At 40.8% G+C, this 21,707-nt stretch overlaps 1 long non-coding RNA gene across 1 annotated transcript; it reads left to right on the forward strand.

Annotated features, from left to right (window-relative positions):
* The first annotated feature begins 6,529 nt into the window (after positions 1-6,529).
* LOC309651497 lies at positions 6,530-7,155 on the forward strand. Its single transcript, XR_014258194.1, has 2 exons — positions 6,530-6,583; positions 6,665-7,155. It is a non-coding gene; the product is annotated as an uncharacterized lncRNA (long non-coding RNA).
* Positions 7,156-21,707: the final 14,552 nt, after the last annotated feature.

The raw sequence follows: 21,707 nt of genomic DNA on the forward strand, positions 1-21,707 counted from the left end.
CATCATAGCAAAGCAAGAAAACATCACCAGCGATGAACCCACATATATTAGCTTAAATGTTATAACATACAATTTGGGGGATTACCATCAAACCTTAGTCTTCAACATTTTCCTGTTGCATGGAATCCCTCTGATTCACATCTTAAACAAGAATCACCATCCTTCATCAACTCGGGAAAATTTCTTGCCTCTTAATGTTTGATCATTCTTTTTCTTTTTATGGAATTCCAATTCATTGAGGTTTAAACCTTCTCATTCTGTCCTTTATCATGTTTCTTTCTTTCTCTTACATACTTTTCATTTCTTTGTCTCTCTGAGCTGCATTCTGGGGAAGCTCTTTGGGTACTTTTCTTTTCATAATTCTTTCTATCTCATGTTTACAACAAAATTAAGTATCTTAATAAAGCACAGTAAAGTCTTATTTAAAAATTTTACACACACACACACACTCATATCCTTGAGCAGATTTCAGCATTAAACAGTTGCACACATCAAGTTTCAGCTGTTTATTTATTAATAAGGTAAATCCCCAAAGATACAACTGACTTTGCACAGTTAGGGAGAAAATATCATCTCCTGCATAAGCAGAAAATTGTGCGGATGGCTTCTGAAAACCTTCATTCTCAGTAGCTTTACAAAAGGAAACTTGCATTTAAAAGTCCAAGCCTTCCTTCCTCAGTTTGCTGTGACCTACAAGCACTGAGTGGTCAGTGGGGATTCCAGGTTAGGAGTTGTTCTTTCTGACTCTGACGGAAGGACTGAGCATCCCTCTGTCCCACGTGACATCAGGCCACTCTAGGACTCCAGCCCCAAGAGGAGACAGATCAGGTTGGATGCTTATGGCCTGGACCTACACAAAGACAGAAGACTGTATATACATATATAACTGAGTCACTTTGCTGTACAGCAGTAATTTACACACATTGTGATTCAGCTATACTTCAATAACAAATTTTTTAAAAAAGAAGACTGACGTTTCCAGGCCCAGGAAAAGATTATACAGTCTTTTGCAGAAGAATCTTCCAATCCTTCCAGCTATGTCTGAGCTACCTTTTAACCTATCCAGTGAGTTTTTTTTTTTTTTGAGTCTTACTCTTTATTTATTTATTTATTTATTTATTTATTTATGACTGTGTTGAGTCTTCGTTTCTGTGCGAGGGCTTTCTCTAGTTGCAGCAAGTGGGGACCACTCTTCATCACGGTGCGCGGGCCTCTCACCATCGCGGCCTCTCTTGTTGCGGAGCACAGGCTCCAGACGCGCAGGCTCAGTAATTGTGGCTCACGGGCCCAATTGCTCCGTGGCATGTGGGATCTTCCCAGACCAGGGCTCGAACCCGTGTCCCCTGCATTGGCAGGCAGATTCTCAACCACTGTGCCACCAGGGAAGCCCTCCACTGAGTTTTAATTTCCATTATTATCATGATTTTTTAAAGTGCTATGTTTCTTCTTTCAAATCTGTCTGGTCTGTTTGGCAGTATCGTATTTCTTGCATCTGTTTTTGGTCCCTCTTTTATTTCTTTAAACCCTGTGAAGTGCCCACTTTAGATTCTCTAGGGGATATGCCAGCATCTGATGCCCTGAGCATCTGACCTTTCGTTGCTGGTCCTTCTGACTCTTCCTCAGAGGCTTGCTTGTTTCCTCCTATGTTTTGTAACTGGGGCTATGAGCTCATGTCTTACTTACCGAGCTGTTATTTGTGGAATCATACGAAGCTTTGGCTGAGCGTGCCGACCTCCAAAAAGGTTTTACCTTTAATTCCGCCAGGTGCCCTCAACCCAAGACCACTGAAAGTTAAAGTTCTCAGCCCTGAGATTTCTGGACAGCCCAGGTGATTCAAATTCATTCCTCAAACCCATGTGAGGGAAAGCCGTGGTTATACGCTTTCAGGGTACTTTTTTCCCACATCTAGAGTCAAGGTCAAAGCAGGTGAGTTTCTCTGTCATGGCTTTGCTGGTGCAGAGTTGTTCAGGCCACCTTTGTGCTGACGGTGGCGTATATATGTAAGGGTCTTATCTCCAACTTCCCACCCTGCACGGACCCTTATTCCATGAAGCCACTCAAACCCACGGCTCTTGGAAACTGAGACTGGAAAACTCCTTCCTGGGGTCTTTGTATAGAAGCTGCCAGAACCCGCTTACCGCTGTGGTTTCCTGGTATCTCTTCAGTTTGACTCCTGAGAATTTCCCCTGCTTTCTTGAAAGTGCAGTCACTTGCAGGATTATTTATAATAGTCAAGACACGGAAACAATCAAAGTGTCTCTTGACAGATGAACGGGTAAAGAAAATGTGGTATTTAAACAATGGAATACTATTCAGCCTTAAAAAAAGAAGGAAATCCTGCCATTTGTAATAACATGGATGGACCTTGAAGGCATGATGCTCAGTGAAATAAGTCAGACGGAAGTACAGATACTGTATGATCTCACCTATATGTGGGATCTAAAATGAAAACAAAAACAAAGCAAAACTCAGAAAAAGAGACGATTTGCAGTCACCAGAGGCAGGAGGTTGGGGAGAGGGAGTAGAACTGGGGTAAGGGCGTCAGAAGGCACAAACTCCCAGTTATAAGATAAACAAGGACCAGGGATGTCATGTACAACACGGTTAATATAATTAACACTGTTATATGTTATATTTGGAGCTTGTTAAGAGAGTAAATCCTGAGTCCTCATCACAAGAAAAAAAAAAAACAGTTTTTGCTCTTTTTTTTGGTAAATATATGAGGAAATGGATGTCAGCTAAACTTATTTGGTAATTAATATACAACACATATAAATCAAATCATTATGCTGTACACTTTAAACAGTGTTGTATATTATATCTCAATAAAACTGAAAGAAAAATAGGTAAAAACTTTTTTAAAGAAGGTACATTTATATATTTAAAAGAAAATTTTAAAAATTATTGCATTCAATATTTTTAGTTGTTTTATTTAGTATTGTTTTTAGAGGATACCTACTCCACCATAATGTTGGAAAAGGAAGTTTCCTTCCATATTCAGAATCCCTTTTTCCTCAGGAAAAAAACAAAACAAAACCCATTAGTAGGAAAAGAAATAGTACCAGAGCCAGAGCCTCCCTCCCCTACCCCAAAGAAAAGCCTAGAAGTCAGTGTACCTAGATATGTGAATGTTGCTTATATCTTGGATTGGGCTGCCAACCCAGACATGGGGACAGGGGAATGCCTAAATTAGGCTGCACTCTATTTAGGGAACTTAATCTTTTTTTTTTTTTTAAGATTTATTTATTATTTATTTATCTATTTTATTTTTATTTTTGGCTGCATCGGGTCTTCGTTGCGGCACACAAGATCTTTGCTGTGGCGCGTGGGCTTCTCTCTAGTTGTGGCACGCAGGCTCCAGGACGCATGGGATCTGCAATTGTGGCTCGGGGGTTCCAGGGCACGTGGGCTCTGTAGTTTACGGCACTTGAGCTCTCTAGTTGAGGTGCCGGGGCTAAGCTGCCCCGCGGCATGTGGGATCCCAGTTCCCTGACCAGGGATCGAACCCGCGCCCCCTGCATTGTACGGTGGATTCTTTACCACTGAACCACCAGGGGAGTCCCTAGGGAACTTAATCTTATATAATTTCATTTAAAAAAGGATACATCCTTGCTCTGCTAACATGAATTCCTTGCTAGCATAGTGTAATTATATGGGCCAAATGGAAGACAGATAAAGAAATAAACAGGATCGTAGAGGAAAAATGATATTGCTAAGTAAGAGGACGAGGTGTGTTGGGCGATGTGGTTAATGTCACATGTGTGTGGGATGGGTCCCTGGATACTGGATGCTAACCAGGTCAGGCCCACTCATAGCTACATTTAATTGTCTCCCAGAAGAACGGTTTGCACGGTGGCACTTGCAATTGCTGGGGCGTGATTGTCCCACCAGGACTAAGACCCTGTGGTTGCCTGGGCTTAGGTGGCTACCGTAGTGAGCAAGCTAAAACAAGCTAGTTCCTCAAACCTGACCCATTGGCCCTGCAAAACAGAAACCGTGTCAAGTGTAGGAGCAGCAATGGGGTTCTTCAGAGCAGCTCAAAACCACTGATGGAAAACGTCTTCATCTTGGCTGGTGCGAGCACATGCTCAGTTACTGTGGCAGGACCTTGGGGGAATGTTTTCAACATCCAGGGTTCTTTGGATCTGCTCCCTTCCATCCTAAGTGGTTCGATGTGTGTCTGTGTGTGTTTGCATTTTCACACCTCCTTTCCTTGTTGGCATTGGCCTTGGTCTTGGGAGGCAGTAGAAAGTAATGTCACACACTCTGAGTTAAAACCCCAGTGCTGATGCTTACCACCTATGTGAACTTGGAAAATTACTTAACCTCTCTGAGCTCAGCTCCCTGAAATGAGAAACATAGATAATAACAGTGCACATCTCAGCGGAGGACCAGATGAGATAAGGTAAAGCCTTCAACACATTTCTTGGCAAGCGTGGAGCACTCGAGAAACTTAAGTTCCTAATATTATGGGTAGTGATGTTAGTAACAGCAGAACAGCTGTGGAAAAAGTGAGCAAGAGAAAATGCCCTGGGCCCTGGTTTCAACTGACGGAGCACCGTGTGGAGTTTTTTCTTCCTCCTAATTAGTTCCTGCATCCTGTCCATATCCTGCCTGTAACCTGGTCCTGCCGTTCACTGGTTAAGTGACTTAGAGAAGTGTGTTGCTCAGGATGGGTCCTGAGCTAACCCATCTCTCGGCGGACGCGTAGAAGTTTATTTTTCACTCAGGCAAGCTTGGCTGTAGGTCCAAGGAAGCTGTCCTCCCTGCCGTGGCCAAGGTCACCAGGACCTTCCCATTTCACGCCTCCCAAGGAGGAGTCTCCCCAGTCGCCCGGGCGGAGGGGGCGGGTGGCGCCAGAGCCACCCCGTCTTCTGTGCATCCAGACAGCGCTGCTCCTGGCGGCCCCCAGGCCAGGTCTGGTCCGGTAGCCTCTCCTGTGCCTCACTTTCCTTATCTACGAAATGGAAAGACTGCCTCCCAGGGCTGTGAGGATTAATAGTAGGTACAGAGGATGCATAGTACCTTTGTCAGGGTCCTGGCAGGAAGCAGCTGGCACACTGACAAGAATTTGTTGTTCCCAGAAGACAGTGAGTGATGCCACTTGGTACAGCGTGTGAGCAGGTGTTTGAAGTCTGACTCCTTCGAAGCAGGTCAAGCCCAACTCTAGAGCAGACAACAAGGGAGCCCCCGGGCATGTAACAGGGCAGATCTGGGGGTAGAGGCACGGCACGTTGCCAGCACAGCACGTTGCCAGCACAGCACATAATAAACCTTCGTCAAATCTAAAATGCTCAGCCTGCATCCCCATTCAACTGGGCTTGTAGAGTGTTGCTGGCTCCCTGCCACCCCCAAACATGGGTCTGGCTTATTCTCTGGTCTTTCTCTCCCTCTTCACTAAAGCATCGAGAAGAAACGGTTGTGACTGCAGACCCCAGGTTGTAGCACAAATCCAGAGAAACATATAACACAGGACCACCCACGTGTGTCCTCGGGTGCACTGTGGCCAGTGTTCCGCTTGGTATGGACGGAGCCGCTGTATCTCCACCTGGACACGCTTGGCTCCCTGAGGCTCCGCTGAGAAGGATGCGGGGTAGGATGCTAGGATCCCGAGGATCCCCTCCCCACAGCTCAAGCCCCCCCCCCCCCGGACTCTCGCAATGGCTCCCGGTGGGCCTCCCCACTCTGTACCGACTCCATCCAGACATCCTTGCTCCCATTTAAAAAAACATTTGCTACATTTGGGATGTCACAAAAGCAGAAGGGCTGGTTAAAACATTTCGTGGGCTGGTAAATATTTTTCATCTATTTGCATGGTTGATACTATTTACTAAATTTGTTTTTAATGTGATTAGCATCCTTTATGACTCAATCAGCAAAAGCTCTTTTTTCCTCTGAATCCGTAACTAATAGCTAATTTCCAAATGTTGATCATTATTTCTGAATTATTTCCAACTTGAAACTGTGAATATAAGGCCATGACCTAATCATGTCTTGAATATCACTGAATAAAATAATTCTTCTATAACCAAAAAAAAAAAATCGCTGCTCCCTCTTTCACAGAGAACTGAGTCCAAACCTCAGCCTGTTACCCTACGCTACTCTCTCTCTCTCCCCACCTACCACACCCTCCATCCAAGGCCAACTCTACCACACCCAAGTAGTCAGTTTCCTACTGTTCTCCTCCTCCCAGCTTGGGTCCTGATGGAAAGCCTCTCCCACAGCCTACGGCCCTACGCTCCTCTGACTGCCAAGTCCGTGCCAACGTGCTCCATCCTCCCAGGAGGAAAAAGTCCCTTTTTATCTTCCATGGTCTTGTGTGACTGTTGTCTGCCTGATGCTGGTGATTTATGTATATGTTTGTCTCCTTTACCAGATTATAAGCACCACCAAAATCATCTTCATTTCTGTATCCTTCTCATGATGCTTGGCATGGTGTTTCACATGCATAGGTGCTCAATAAGTAAATCCATTCTGAGTCTTTTTCAAGAGCAATTCCCGTAAGAGCTGGGGAAGGAGAAGTCTCCATTGGCAGCCCTTAATTTATTTTATTTTTTAAATTGAAGTATAGTTGATTTACAATGTTGTGTTAGTTTCAGGTGTACAGCAAAGTGATTCAGTTACATATATATAGATATAGATATAGATATAGATATAGATATAGATATAGATATATTCTTTATCAGAGTCTTTTCCATTATGGTTTATTACAGGTTATTGAATATAGTTCCCTGTGCTATACAGTAGGACCTTGCTTATTTTATATATAGTAGTTTGTATCTGCTAATACCAATCTCCTAATTTATCCCTCACCTCCTTTCTCCTTTGGTAACTATAAGTTTGATTTCTATGTCTGTCGGTCTGTTTCTGTTTTATAAATAAGTTCATTTGTATCATATTTTAGATTCCACATATAAGTGATATCATATGACATTTGTCTTTCTCTGACTGACTTCACTTAGAGTATGATGATCTCTAGGTCCCTCCAAGTTGCTGCAAATGACATTATTTCATTCTTTTTTATGGCTGAGTAATATTCTAGTGTATACATGTACCACATCTTCCTTATCCATTCCTCTGTCGAAGGACACTTAGGTTGCTTCCATGTCTGGGCTATTGTGAATAGTGCAGCTCTTAATTTAGATACATCTCTCTTTGTTAAAAAAAAAAAAAAAAGCCTCCCCAAACCCAAACCTCTACCAGTGGAGGGATATGGAGCGCAGGACACATACCTGGCGTTACCTGGCGTGCCCCGCCCCATGAGAACCATTCAAAGCACTGCTTTGGTTGCACTGGAGTCAGGGTTCTGGGAGGGGCCCAAAGGCAACAGAGCCGGCATCTCGTGTGGCTTGTGACCTTCCGCTTCAGGATCACTTCGTCTCGCAAGGAGACGAAGGTCTAGCTGTCCTTAAGGTGCCGGTCAAGATGGACTCAGAGACTCTCGTTAGGACATTTGCACACACAGGACTCCCTGCAGAAGAGCACGCACTGCCAAGACCCCTGCTTCCCTCCTGCAAGCCTTCTAGCCCACGGTCTATTTGCAGACAAGTCTTCACCTTTATCACTGAGCTGCCAGCGAGGGTAGGCTTCCCTCCCATACGGTCTGGTAAATGGGGGCAGCCTCCCTTCCCGGGATGGCTCAGAGCCTCAGCCCCCCACTGCTCTGCTCTCTCCCTGGGAAGTTGCTGGTCACTTCCTGTCCCCTGATCTGGCCCTGCCGCTGGCCCAGGACGTGAGGAGGGCTCCCCTCCCCCAGTACCCCGGCCTCTGCAGCAGCTCAGAAGTCACATCCTGTGTTTGTGTTGTGTATTCCAGCCCCGAGGTCCCAAGCCCTGGGCACACAGCTCCTCGTTCCTGTTCCCTCCCTTTGCTCACCGTGTCCTGGCAACGTTGTGATCAGTCTCACGAAAAGGAAAGGAGGAAAAAGCCTCCACACTGGCTTGGTGGTCTTGGGATGAAATGGATGCAGAAGACAGCTTGATTGTCAAACTGGAAACTTTTATTTTCCTTTTCCTCTTCTTTTTATCTTTCCTATCAGGTCTTCTGTCCACGTCCCACTGCCTTCTTTCAAACAGGAAAGACACTGATTAGCTGCTGGATTTTTTTTTTTTGTTAAAACAACTATTGTTTTAGATTTCTTGTTGTTCGCTGAATGTTGTTTTTATTGCCAAATGAGCTTCGGTGGTTGATGTAGGGGGTCTCTTGGAAACTTAACTTTTTCAAGTTGAAGTGGAAAAGCTTTTTTGTTTGAATTGGCTTTTACTGGGTGCTTCAAGATTTGCTCTTAGCTCTTTGATGGGGGACTGAATAGCACTAGGTTTCCTTTGAGGTCCCAGTAAATAAAGGATCCCATGTCCTCCTGGGCACTTTATCGGGATTTTGCTGTGTGTGCTCTGTAACAGGCAGATGCAGTTTCCAGGAAAATGACATATAAGTGAATATAAATAATCTAATATTTTTAGAATTTGCTTTGGCCATACTCCTGGTCTCATTCTACTTCTTGTAGCAGATGGCTTTAAAGAGCATTAGCTATGCATATATTTAATATAATATACATATACCAATATAAAATATTATAGTGGTGTATAAATGTAATATATGTTTATATGAATGTATAACAATTATGTATTATATTAACATGTATTTTTGCATAGCATATATTGTACACAAACTATATGACTAATGCAATGTATTTATATGTTTAATATGTTCACAGTATTAATATGATATATCATGTAATATTGATTATAAAACAATTATATCATAATATAGAAATATATCATTATCTGATATAATACATGATATTTAATGTATTCTATATAACACAATACATAATGTATTATTATAAGACAAGTGTATTATATAATATAAATATAATACTTATATAGAAGTATATATATTTTAATTATACACTACACATACATGTATAACTATTTATAATTTTATTTACGTAGGAATCTGTTCATAACAATTGATGTAAAAATATGCAACATTTTAAATCAAATGGGCCATAATCTCACTACCTACACATAACTACTTTTAAAATCTTGAACCCTGTCTAAATCATGCTTACCTATCTCTCAACCTGTTTTTCTACACATGCACATATACACACATTTATACACAATATATATGTATACTACCACTTTTCAGTTCAATGTATATACATATATGATATAATTATATTCCTGTGTATGTAGACAAATATAAATCAAAGATATGTGTATAGGTATATATTTCACATATTTATATAAATATATCATATAAATAATGTATATGTGTATAAATACATGATTATATACATACACACACAGAAATATACTTATTTAAAAAGAGACCTAAATAAACATAGTTCTCGAAGAATAAAACTAGTTGTCTCACCGTTTCAAGAACAGTTTATAGTTTTCTACTGTATGTGCTTCTATAATTGTTATGAACAATTCCCATTTGTTGAATGTTAAGTTGTTTTAAGTTTTTGCCATTATTAATGAGGCTCTGAAGAACATGGTGGGCAAGATTACTTGAAAAACTCTCCTAAAAGAAAAGAGTTCGGTATGCTAGGTGAAATGGAAACAACTTATTTTTAAGTGCATGTCTGATTTTTGAAGTGTGCAGTAGAAATTTCCAGGACCCCTGAAAGAAGGGGGGTACATGTGTGAGAGTTATAGCTATATTAAGAGTGGACTGAAGATCTTGATAGCTTAGAACAGAAGCTGGCAATCCTGTTTTTATGGAGCGAAATAGCAAATATTTTAGGCTTTTGTGGACCAAAGAGGCAAAATTGAGGATATTATTTAGGTACTTATGTAACCATTTAAAATATTACCAGTTAAAATGTGAACATTATTCATAGCTCATAGGCCATAAAAAATAGGCAGCTGTCTGGATTTGGAATACAGGCCATAGTTTAATGACACACCTGACCTGACACAGAGACTTCTTGTTAAAATGGCCATGACCACATGGGAGGCAGGAGATAAGACTCCATCCCTCCTAGATGGGAAGTTAGAACTAAACCTATCTATCCCTAGGTTCACCTCTAATGAAAGGGTGTGCCAGTAAAAAAAATATCTGTTGGCAAAGGGAGACTAAGACCAAATTCTCTTGGCCTCTGCTCTGGGTAGGAAACAGGTAGGAAATCTTGAGAATTCTGAACCCCAGATCTCTGTTCACAGTGTTTGGGTTGCAAATTTATTTGCGGTCTTGCAAACAGAAGGTAAGAAATTACCTTAAAATGCTCCCAGATGGGTGGTATTCCACACACAGAACTAAACACTCTCTGGAGAGGTAAACCTTCAACCCAGGCCTATAGCATTCCCACAGATAAAGTTTAGCTAAACATGAGCTCATGATCTAAATTTACACAATAATGAAGAAATCAGCTACAATGGGAGAGAATCAGCAAAAACAATCAATGCCAGAATTAGATTCCCAAGGCCATCCATTGAATGTTGGAATTATCAGGTGCAAGGCAGAAAACAGACATAAAACTAGAACTGAAACAAGGAACAGGATGTTTTAAAAGAGTGGGTAGGCTCTTTAAAAAATTTCTAAAGTACATGTCATTGATAAAGCTAAAAACTCAAAGGTTGTGTAAAACAGCAGATTAATCATGGAGAAGAGTGAAATTATGCTGTTTTTAAAAATACGGCAAATCAGATTTTCTGCCTAATTATATAAGTAGATTTATCTTAAAAAAAATACACATATTTTAAAGACTTATTGGCTGGAAAATAACTAAAGGATATTTCAGAGGGCTTCTCTCCAAAGAAAAGTGAGAAGTAGCAAAACACAGAAAGTCGAGGGGAAAAAATGTCAATATATACATTGCTATAGGGTGCACTAAGGCTTAGGCCAGCAACAATGTGGAGGTGCTGACCCTTAGATACTTACAACTAAGCTGGCATCTTCAAAAAGTGCAACTATTTATAACTAAAAAGATTTATTAAAATTAATAACCAAGTGTTTTAATTGACATCAGAAGAGCAGAACAATAAACCCTGAGAACATAGAAAAAATAGATAATAAAGATATGAGCAGAACTTAATAAAACAGAAAAAAGTATAAAATTGAGGTGATTTAGTAAGTCAAAAGAATACTCTTTGAAAAGATTTTAAAAACACACTTTGATTAAGCAAAACAAAAACGTAAGTAAATAATACACAGAAAGAATCAGGACAATGTTACAGCAGAGAGGACAAACAGAGAATATATGAAATGCCAGTAAATTTGAACATTTATATGAAGTGGACAATTTCCTAGCTCCTAAAGTTTACCAAAACTGACACAAGAGGAAATATATAGCTGGAGTTCTTTCACCAGTAAAGGAATTAAGTCAATAGTTTACAATCTTTCACCAAGAAAATACCAGACCCACCCAGAACGTTTGGGTGGGGAATTCTATCAAACTTCTATTAAACAGATAACATCAGTATTAATAAAGAAAAACTTCTAGAGAGTAGCAAAGGAAGAATGCTCCTTTATTCATCTTAGGAAGTCTATATAATCCTAATACTGAAAATAGATTAGGACTGTAAGGAAAAAGAAATTTACAGGTCAAATTTACTTGTAAATATAAAAGCAAACATTTTAAGCTATGATATTAGCTACCCAGGTTCACTAGAGTAAGAAAAAGCATGAGCAAGTTAGGTCATCCAATGAATGAAAAGGTAGTTTAATGTCAAGAATATATATCAATAGATTGAAATCACCACATTTTATTTCTTTCTTCTGTCTCTTTAAAAAATTGATAAGTACTTATATTGATCTCTCTTGTACTAGGCACTGTCCTAAATCATTTACATATTTACTCCTTTAAACCTTCTATTATCCCTGGGGGAAGGTTCTATTTTGCTTCCATTTCTTAGCTACGACTCTAACCCCCAGGAAAGTAAAGCAACATTTGCAAGTTTTTGTGGATGGTCAGTGATGGGACCAGTACAGGAACATCCAAAGTCTGTGCTTGGAAACAGTGCCCCATGTTGACACTCACATTACAGATGAAAGGAAAGGAAAGGAACCATGCACTTACCATACAGATGAAATCTCACGTTACAGGTTAAAGGAAAGGAACCATGCACTTACATTATAGGTTAATACCCACGTAACAGGTTAAAGGAAAAAGAAACATGTGCTTCTCTCAAAAGTTGTAAAGAGAGCATATCTACTTCTAAATATATTTCCCAATTTCTTTTGCTTGTTTTCTGACCTTTGTAGTGCATTTTGCCATGAGGAAAATTTTAATTCTTATATAATTAAATGTATCCTTTTTTCTTTGTCTCTTAGAAAGGTGTTCCTTATGAATAATTTATTTCAAGTCTCCCAGGATTCTGATACCTTTACAGTTTCATGATGTTTTTACTTTTAACTAGTTGCTCTATCTAGAATTTATTAATGATAGCCATATTTTCCCACTTTTGTTGAATAAGTTTGGCTACTGATCCAAAATGTCAATTTTATTTTAATCTCAAATCCCTTACGCTCTTGCATCTAATTTTAAGATGCTTCCTATTCCACTGGTTGTTTTGTCTATCTGAAACAAAATGCTACCTTAATTATAATGTAATTCTAATATCATAAATGTAATTAGTAAACATAATACCATATATAATAAATGGCATAAATAAAATAACCAAATATAATTTACCATATAACAAGGTCAAAAGAGAACAAAACTATACTATCAGTTGAAATATCCCCCAAAGACATTTTATAAAATTCAATATTCTTTTCTAATTTAAAAGAAATAGTAAAATAGGGATTGATGAATGCTTCCACAGTAAGAAGAAATTATATATCTAAAAGAGAAAGAGATAAATGATAACCTTTAGTAACACTGGCAATAAATACAGGACAAGATGAAGATGCCTGATATAATGTTAAAGAAAAACTATTATGTAACATTGTCTTTGCAGCACTGACGAGTTCAGTGAAAAGAGAATCTCATAGAAAAGAGTATCTCGTTCTTCTTAATGTCTGTACACTTGTCCATTGCATGAACAGAACAGCTTATTTAACCAATATGTTACTGATCTGCATCTGGATTTCTAGGTTTTCATGGAATTTTATTATGCACAATTGTGACAAACTCTAGGACTTCCTCTTATGTTTATATCTTTGGAAAGAAACAATATCTCCACAGATGATTTATCTGCTCTGGCTGCTAGCCGACTATGGCTACTTCTCAGTTCTTCCCTTTACATTCCTAGTCAATATGAAAACGGAAGGCAAGAAGGTCTTCTGTTTAGAGACTGTAAAGGTAGGTCTTGGTGATAAAGTCTTGGTGGTAAAGGCTAAACATATCAACCCAGAACAAGTGTTTTTCCAGCTGTAACTATGTGTGATTCCCTTGGCTTGATGCTGTAGAGGATGTACGACAGGACTGTAGGATCTGCCCTCAAAGTGCTTCCAGTAAGATGAGCTAAGTCAAGTAGGGTGGCATATCTAATTCAAGACAAAATATAATGGCTCCTTTTCTCTCATAGCAAAACTTTGTGGAGAGAATGTACAAGTCACTGTAGGCTCTTAATTAAGGGAACACAATAAATCTTGTATTGGAAGGTGATTATTCTGGCCTCTTTGTAGAGATGAATTGGAAATTGTCTAGAAGAAGGAAAATTAGCTTAACCAAAGTTAAACTCATAAATAATTGAGCATTAATTAAACATCTGTGGCCTATGTTTCTCTTTGATCATAATTTCTCCCAAATTATACACCTTTTTGAGACCCGATTAATCATTGTCAAAGAGGCAATTAACAATGATTATTACTGTGTATTAGGTTTTGCCTGGGCCCTGAAGAAACCATCCTAAATTACGAGCTATGATTGTCACTTGATTTTCTCACAAAGAACAATCAGAATTCCTGGTCTGAAGTGGCTTGGAATGTGAAACTAATGAGTCTCTTAGATATTATTAGAGGACCCTACAGAGCCCATTGGTGAAAGTTTGGAAAACACTGGGCTTCATTAAAATTAATTCTTGTAGTGTGTTACAAAAGATGACTGAACCAAAAGGATAACGGTGTTTCTGGCTCTGTTGTTAGCGTTCTCCATGGAAACATCGTGGAAGCTTCTGGACTCAATTTCCTTCCCCATGTGTGAATGTCACTGAAAATATCCAACTCCATTCTATCCCCATAGAACTTCAGAAACTAAGCAAAATGAAGACTCAAAATTCATTTCAGAGAAGATGGCGGAAGAGTAAGACACGGAGATCACCTTCCTTCCCACAGACACATTAGAAATACATCTACACGTGGAACTGCTCCTACAGAACACCCACTGAACGCTGGCAGAAGACCTCAGACCTCCCAAAAGGCAAGAAACTCCCCACGTACTTGGGTAGGGCAAAAGAAAAAAGAAATAAGAGACAAAAGAATAGGGACGGGACCTGCACCAGTGGGAGGGAGCCGTGAAGGAGGAAAGGTTTCCACGCTCTAGGAAGCCCCTTCGCGGGCGGAGACTGCGGGTGGCAGAGGGGGGAAGCTTCAGAGCAACGGAGAAGAGCGCAGTCACAGGGGTGCGGAGGGCAAAGCGGATAGACTCCCGCACAGAGGCTCGGCGCCGAGCAGCACTCACCAGCCCGAGAGGCTTGTCTGCTCACCTGCCGGGGCGGGCGGGGACTGGGAGCTGAGGCTCGGGCTTCGGTCGGATCGCAGGGAGAGGACTGGGGTTGGCGGCGTGAACACAGCCTGAAGGGGTTAGTGCACCACAGCTAGCCGGGCGGGAGTCCGGGAAAAAGCCTGCAGCTGCCGAAGAGGCAAGAGACTTTTTCTTCCCTCTTTGTTTCCTGGTGCGCGAGGAGAGGGGATTCAGAGCGCCGCCTAAACGAGCTCCAGAGACGGGCGCGAGCCACGGCTAAGTGCGGACCCCACAGCAACAGGGGCGCAGAGGGAAAAGCGGAGAGATTCCAGCACAGAGGATCGGTGCCGACCAGCAGTCACCAGCCCAAGAGGCTTGTCCGCTCACCCGCCGGGGTGGGCGGGGGTTGGGAGCTGAGGCTCCGGCTTCGGTAGGATCCAGGGAGAGGACGGGGGTTGGCAGCATGAACACAGCCTGAAGGGGTTAGCGCACCACAGCTGGCTGGGAGGGAGTCTAGGAAAAGGCCTGCAGCAGCCGAAGAAGCAAGAGAGTCTTTCTTGCCTCTTTATTTCGCGGCACGCAAGGAGAGGGGATTCAGAGCGCCACCTAAACGAACTCCAGAGACGGGCGCGAGCCGCGGCGATCAGCGCGGGCCCCAGAGACATGCATGAGACGCTAAGGCTGCTGCTGCCGCCACCAAAAAGCCTGCTAAGGCTGCTGCTGCCGCCAACAAAAAGCCTGTGTGCGAGCACAGGTCACTCTCCACACCGCCCCTCCCGGGAGCCGGTGCAGCCCGCCACGGCCAGGCTCCCGTGATCCGGGGACAACTTCCCCGGGAGAACGCACGGCGCGCCTCAGGCTGCTGCAACGTCACGCCGGCCTCTGCCACTGCAGGCTCGCCCCGCATCCGTACCCCTCCCTCCCCCTGGCCTGAGTGAGCCAGAGCCCCCAAAGCAGCTGCTCCTTTAACCCTGTTCTGTCTGGGCGGAGAACAGACGCCCTCAGGCGACCTACACGCAGAGGCGGGTCCAAATCCAAAGCTGAACCCCGGGAGCTGTGCGAACAAAGAAGAGAAAGGGAAATCTCTCCCAGCAACCTCAGAAACAGCAGATTAAAACTCCACAAACAACTTGATGTGCCTGCATCTGTTGAATACCTGAATAGACAACAAATCATCCCAAATTCAGGAGGTGGACTTTGGGAGCAGGATATATTAATTTTCCCCCTTTTCCTTTTTTTGTGAGTGTATACGTATATGCTTCTGGGTGAGATTTTGTCTGTATAGCTTTGCTTTATAATAGCTTTATTTTACTTCACTATATTTTATCCTCTTTCTTTCTTTCTTTCTTTCTTTCTATTTTTTCTCTCTTTTACTCTGAGCCGTGTGGATGAAAGGCTCTTGGTACTCCAGCCAGGCACCAGGGCTGTGCCTTTGAGGTAGGAGAGCCAACTTCAGGACACTGGTCCACAAGAGACCTCCCAGCTCCACGTAATACCAAATGGCGAAAATCTCTCAGAGATCTCCATCTCAACATCAAGACCCAGCTTCACTCCACGACCAGCAAGCTACAGTGCTGGACACCCTATGCCAAACAACTAACAAGACAGGAACACAGCCCCATCCATTAGCAGAGAGGCTGCCTAAAATCATAATAAGGCCACAGACACCCCAAAATACACCACCAGACATGGACGTGCCCACCAGAAAGACAAGATCCAGCCTCATCCACCAGAACACAGGCACTAGTTCCCTCCACCAGGAAGCCTACACAACCCACTGAACCAACCTTAGCCACTGGGGACGGATACCAAAAACAACGGAAACTACAAACCTGCAGCCTGTGAAAAGGAGAACCCAAACACAGTAAGATAAGCAATATGAGACGACAGAAAAACACACAGCAGTTGAAGGAGCAGGGTCAAAACACACCAGATCTAACAAATGAAGAGGAAATAGGTAGTCTACCTGAAAAAGAATATAGAGTAATGATAGTAAGGATGATCCAAAATCTTGGAAATAGAATAGACAAAATGCAAGAAACATTTAACAAGGACATAGAAGAACTAAAGGGGAACCAAGCAACGATGAAAAACACAATAAATGAAATTAAAAATACTCTAGATGGGATCAATAGCAGAATAACTGAGGCAGAAGAACAGATAAGTGACCTGGAAGATAAAATGGTGGAAATAACTACTGCAGAGCAGGATAAAGAAAAAAGAATGAAAAGAACTGAGGACAGTCTCAGAGACCTCTGAGACAACGTTAAACACACCAACATTCGAATTATAGGGGTCCCAGAAGAAGAAGAGAAAAATAAAGGGACTGAGAAAATATTTCAAGAGATTATAGTTGAAAACTTCCCTAATAAGGGAAAGGAAGTTGTTAATCAAGTCCTGGAGGCACAGAGAGTCCCAAATAGGATAAATCCAAGGAGAAACACGCCAAGACACATATTAATCAAACTGTCAAAAATTAAATATAAGGAAAACATATTAAAAGCAGCAAGGGAAAAACAACAAATAACACACAAGGGAATCCCCATAAAGTTAAGAGCTGATCTTTCAGCAGAAACTCTGCAAGCCAGAAGGGAGTGGCAGGATATACTTAAAGTGATGAAGGAGAAAAACCTACAACCAAGATTAATCTACCCAGCAAGGATCTCATTCAGATTTGATGGAGAAATTAAAACCTTTACAGACAAGCAAAAGCTGAGAGAGTTCAGCACCACCAAACCAGCTTCACAACAAATGCTAAAGGAACTTCTCTAGGCAAGAAACACAAGAGGAGGAAAACACCTACAATAACAAACCCAAAACATTTAAGAAAATGGGAATAGGAACATACATATCGATAATTACCTTAAATGTAAATGGATTAAATGCTCCCACCAAAAGACACAGAGTGGCTGAATGGATACAAAAACAAGACCCATATATATGCTGTCTACAAGAGACCCACTTCAGACCTAGAGACACATACAGACTGAAAGTGAGGGGATGGAAAAAGATATTCCATGCAAATGGAAATCAAAAGAAAGCTGGAGTAGCAATTCTCATATCAGACAAAATAGACTTTAAAATAAAGACTATTACAAGAGACAAAGAAGGACACTATATAATGATCAAGGGGTCGATCCAACAGGTAGGTATAACAATTGTAAATATTTATGCACCCAACATAGGAGCACCTCAATACATAAGGCAAACACTAACAGCCATAAAAGGGGAAATCGACAGCAACACAATCATAGTAGGGGACTTTAACACCCCACTTTCACCAATGGACAGATCATCCAAAATGAAAATAAATGAGGAAACACAAGCTTTAAATGATACATTAAACAAGATGGACTTAATGGATAATTATAGGACATTCCACCCAAAAACAACAGAATACACATTTTTCTCAAGTGCTCATGGAACATTCTCCAGGATAGATCATATCTTGGGTCACAAATCAAGCCTTGGTAAATTTAAGAAAATTGAAATCGTATCAAGTATCTTTTCCGACCACAACGCTATGAGACTAGATATCAATTACAGGAAAAGATCTGTAAAAAATACAAACACATGGAGGCTACACAATACACTACTTAATAACGAAGTGATCACTGAAGAAATCAAAGGGGAAATCAAAAAATACCTAGAAACAAATGACAATGGAGACACGACGACCCAAAACCTATGGGACGCAGCAAAAGCAGTGCTAAGAGGGAAGTTTATAGCAATACAAGTCTACCTCAAGAAACAGGAAACATCTCGAATAAACAACCTAACCTTGCACCTAAAGCAATTAGAGAAAGAAGAACAAAAAAACCCCAAAGCTAGCAGAAGGAAAGAAATCATAAAGATCAGACCAGAAATAAATGAAAAAGAAATGAAGGAAACAATAGCAAAAATCAATGAAACTAAACGCTGGTTCTTTGAGAAGATAAACAAAATTGATAAACCATTAGCCAGACTCATCAAGAGAAAAAGGGAGAAGACTCAAATCAATAGAATTAGAAATGAAAAAGGAGAAGTAACCACTGACACTGCAGAAATACAAACGATCATGAGAGATTACTACAAGCAACTCTATGCCAATAAAATGGACAACCTGGAAGAAATGGACAGATTCTTAGAAATGCACAACCTGCCGAGACTGAACCAGGAAGAAATAGAAAATATGAACAGACCAATCACAAGCACTGAAATTGAAACTGTGATTAAAAACCTTCCAACAAACAAAAGCCCAGGACCAGATGGTTTCACAGGTGAATTCTATCAAACATTTAGAGAAGAGCTAACACCTATCCTTCTCAAACTCTTCCAAAATATTGCAGAGGGAGGAACACTCCCAAACTCATTCTACACGGCCACCATCACCGTGATACCAAAACCAGACAAAGATGTCACAAAGAAAGAAAACTACAGGCCAATATCACTGATGAACATAGATGCAAAAATCCTCAACAAAATACTAGCAAACAGTATCCAACAGCACATTAAAAGGATCATACACCATGATCAAGTGGGGTTTATCCCTGGAATGCAAGGATTCTTCAATATATGCAAATCAATCAACGTGATACACCATATTAACAAATTGAAGGAGAAAAACCATATGATCATCTCAATAGATGCAGAGAAAGCTTTTGACAAAATTCAACACCCATTTATGATAAAAGCCCTGCAGAAAGTAGGCATAGAGGGAACTTTCCTCAACATAATAAAGGCCATATATGACAAACCCACAGCCAACATCGTCCTCAATGGTGAAAAACTGATACCATTTCCAGTAAGATCAGGAACAAGACAAGGTTGCCCACTCTCACCACTATTATTCAACATAGTTTTGGAAGTGTTAGCCACAGCAATCAGAGAAGTAAAAGAAATAACAGGAATTCAAATCGGAAAAGAAGAAGTAAAGCTGTCACTGTTTGCAGATGACATGATACTATACATAGAGAACCCTAAAGATGCTACCAGAAAACTACTAGAGCTAATCAATGAATTTGGTAAAGTAGCAGGATACAAAATTAATGCACAGAAATCTCTTGCATTTCTATACACTAATGACAAAAAATCTGAAAGTGAAATTAAGAAAACACTCCCGTTTACCATTGCAACAAAAAGAATAAAATATCTAGGAATAAACCTACCTAAGGAGACAAAAGACCTGTATGCAGAAAATTATAAGACACTGATGAAAGAAATTAAAGATGATACAAATAGATGGAGAGAGATACCATGTTCTTGGATTGGAAGAATCAACATTGTGAAAATGACTCTACTACCCAAAGCAATCTACAGATTCAATGCAATCCCTATCAAACTACCACTGGCATTTTTCACTGAACTAGAACAAAAAATTTCACAATTTGTATGGAAACACAAAAGACCCCGAATAGCCAAAGCAATCTTGAGAACGAAAAATGGAGCTGGAGGAATCAGGCTCCCTGACTTCAGACTATACTACAAAGCTACAGTAATCAAGACAGTTTGGTACTGGCACAAAAACAGAAATATAGATCAATGGAACAGGATAGAAAGCCCAGAGATAAACCCACGCACATATGGTCACCTTCTCTTTGATAAAGGAGGCAAGCATATACAGTGGAGAAAAGACAGCCTCTTCAATAAGTGGTGCTGGGAAAATTGGACAGATACATGTAAAAGTATGAAATTAGAACACTCCCTGACACCATGCACAAAAATAAACTCAAAATGGATTAAAGACCTAAGTGTAAGGCCAGACACTATCAAACTCTTAGAGGAAAACATAGGCAGAACACTCTATGACATACATCACAGCAAGATTCTTTTTGACCCAGCTCCTAAAGAAATGGAAATAAAAACACAAATAAACAAATGGGACCTAATGAAACTTAAAAGCTTTTGCACAGCAAAGGAAACCATAAACAAGACCAAAAGACAACCCTCAGAATGGGAGAAAATATTTGCAAATGAAGCAACTGACAAATTATTAATCTCCAAGATTTACAAGCAGCTCATGCAGCTCAATAACAAAAAAACGAACAACCCAATCCAAAAATGGGCAGAAGACCTAAATAGACATTTCTCCAAAGAAGATATACAGATTGCCAACAGACACATGAAAGAATGCTCTACATCATTAATCATTAGAGAAATGCAAATCAAAACTACAATGAGATATCATCTCATACCGGTCAGAATGGCCATCATCAAAAAATCTAGAAACAATAAATGCTGGAGAGGGTGTGGAGGAAAGGGAACACTCTTGCACTGTTGGTGGGAATGTAAATTGATACAGCCACTATGGAGAACAGGATGGAGGTTCCTTAAAAAACTACAAAGAGAACTACCATACGACCCAGCAATCCCACTACTGGGCATATACCCTGAGAAAACCATAGTTCAAAAAGAGTCATGTACCAAAATATTCATTGCAGCTCTATTTACAATAGCCAGGACATGGAAGTAACCTAAGTGTCCATCATCGGATGAATGGATAAAGAAGATGTGGCACATATATACAATGGAATATTACTCAGCCATAAAAAGAAATGAAATGGAGGTATTTGTAATGAGGTGGATGGAGTTAGAGTCTGTCATACAGAGTGAAGTAAGTCAGAAAGAGAAAAACAAATACAGTATGCTAACACATATATATGGAATCTAAGGGGAAAAAAAAAAAAAGGCCATGAAGAACCTAGTGGCAAGACGGGAATAAAGACACAGACCTACTAGAGAATGGACTTGAGGATATGGGGAGGGCGAGGGGTGAGATGTGACAGGGTGAGAGAGTGTCATGGACATATATACACTACCAAATGTAAAATAGATAGCTAGTGGGAAGCAGCCGCATAGCACAGGGAGATCAGCTCGGTGCTTTGTGACCACCTAGAGGGGTGGGATGGGGAGGGTGGGAGGGAGGGAGATGCAAGAGGGAAGAGATATGGGAACATATGTATATGTATAACTGATTCACTGTGTTATAAAGCAGAAACTAACACACCATTGTAAAGCAATTATACTTCAATAAAGATGTTTAAAAAAAAATTCATTTCAAATAATGAAATGAAAATATAACGTAGAATGGAGCTGGGAAAATACCTGGTTTAAATTCTGGAAAGTACTAACTATACAACTCTGGATA

This window comes from Balaenoptera physalus, assembly GCF_965194825.1.
Source record: "Balaenoptera physalus genome assembly, chromosome: 21".
Classification (NCBI taxonomy): domain Eukaryota; kingdom Metazoa; phylum Chordata; class Mammalia; order Artiodactyla; family Balaenopteridae; genus Balaenoptera; species Balaenoptera physalus.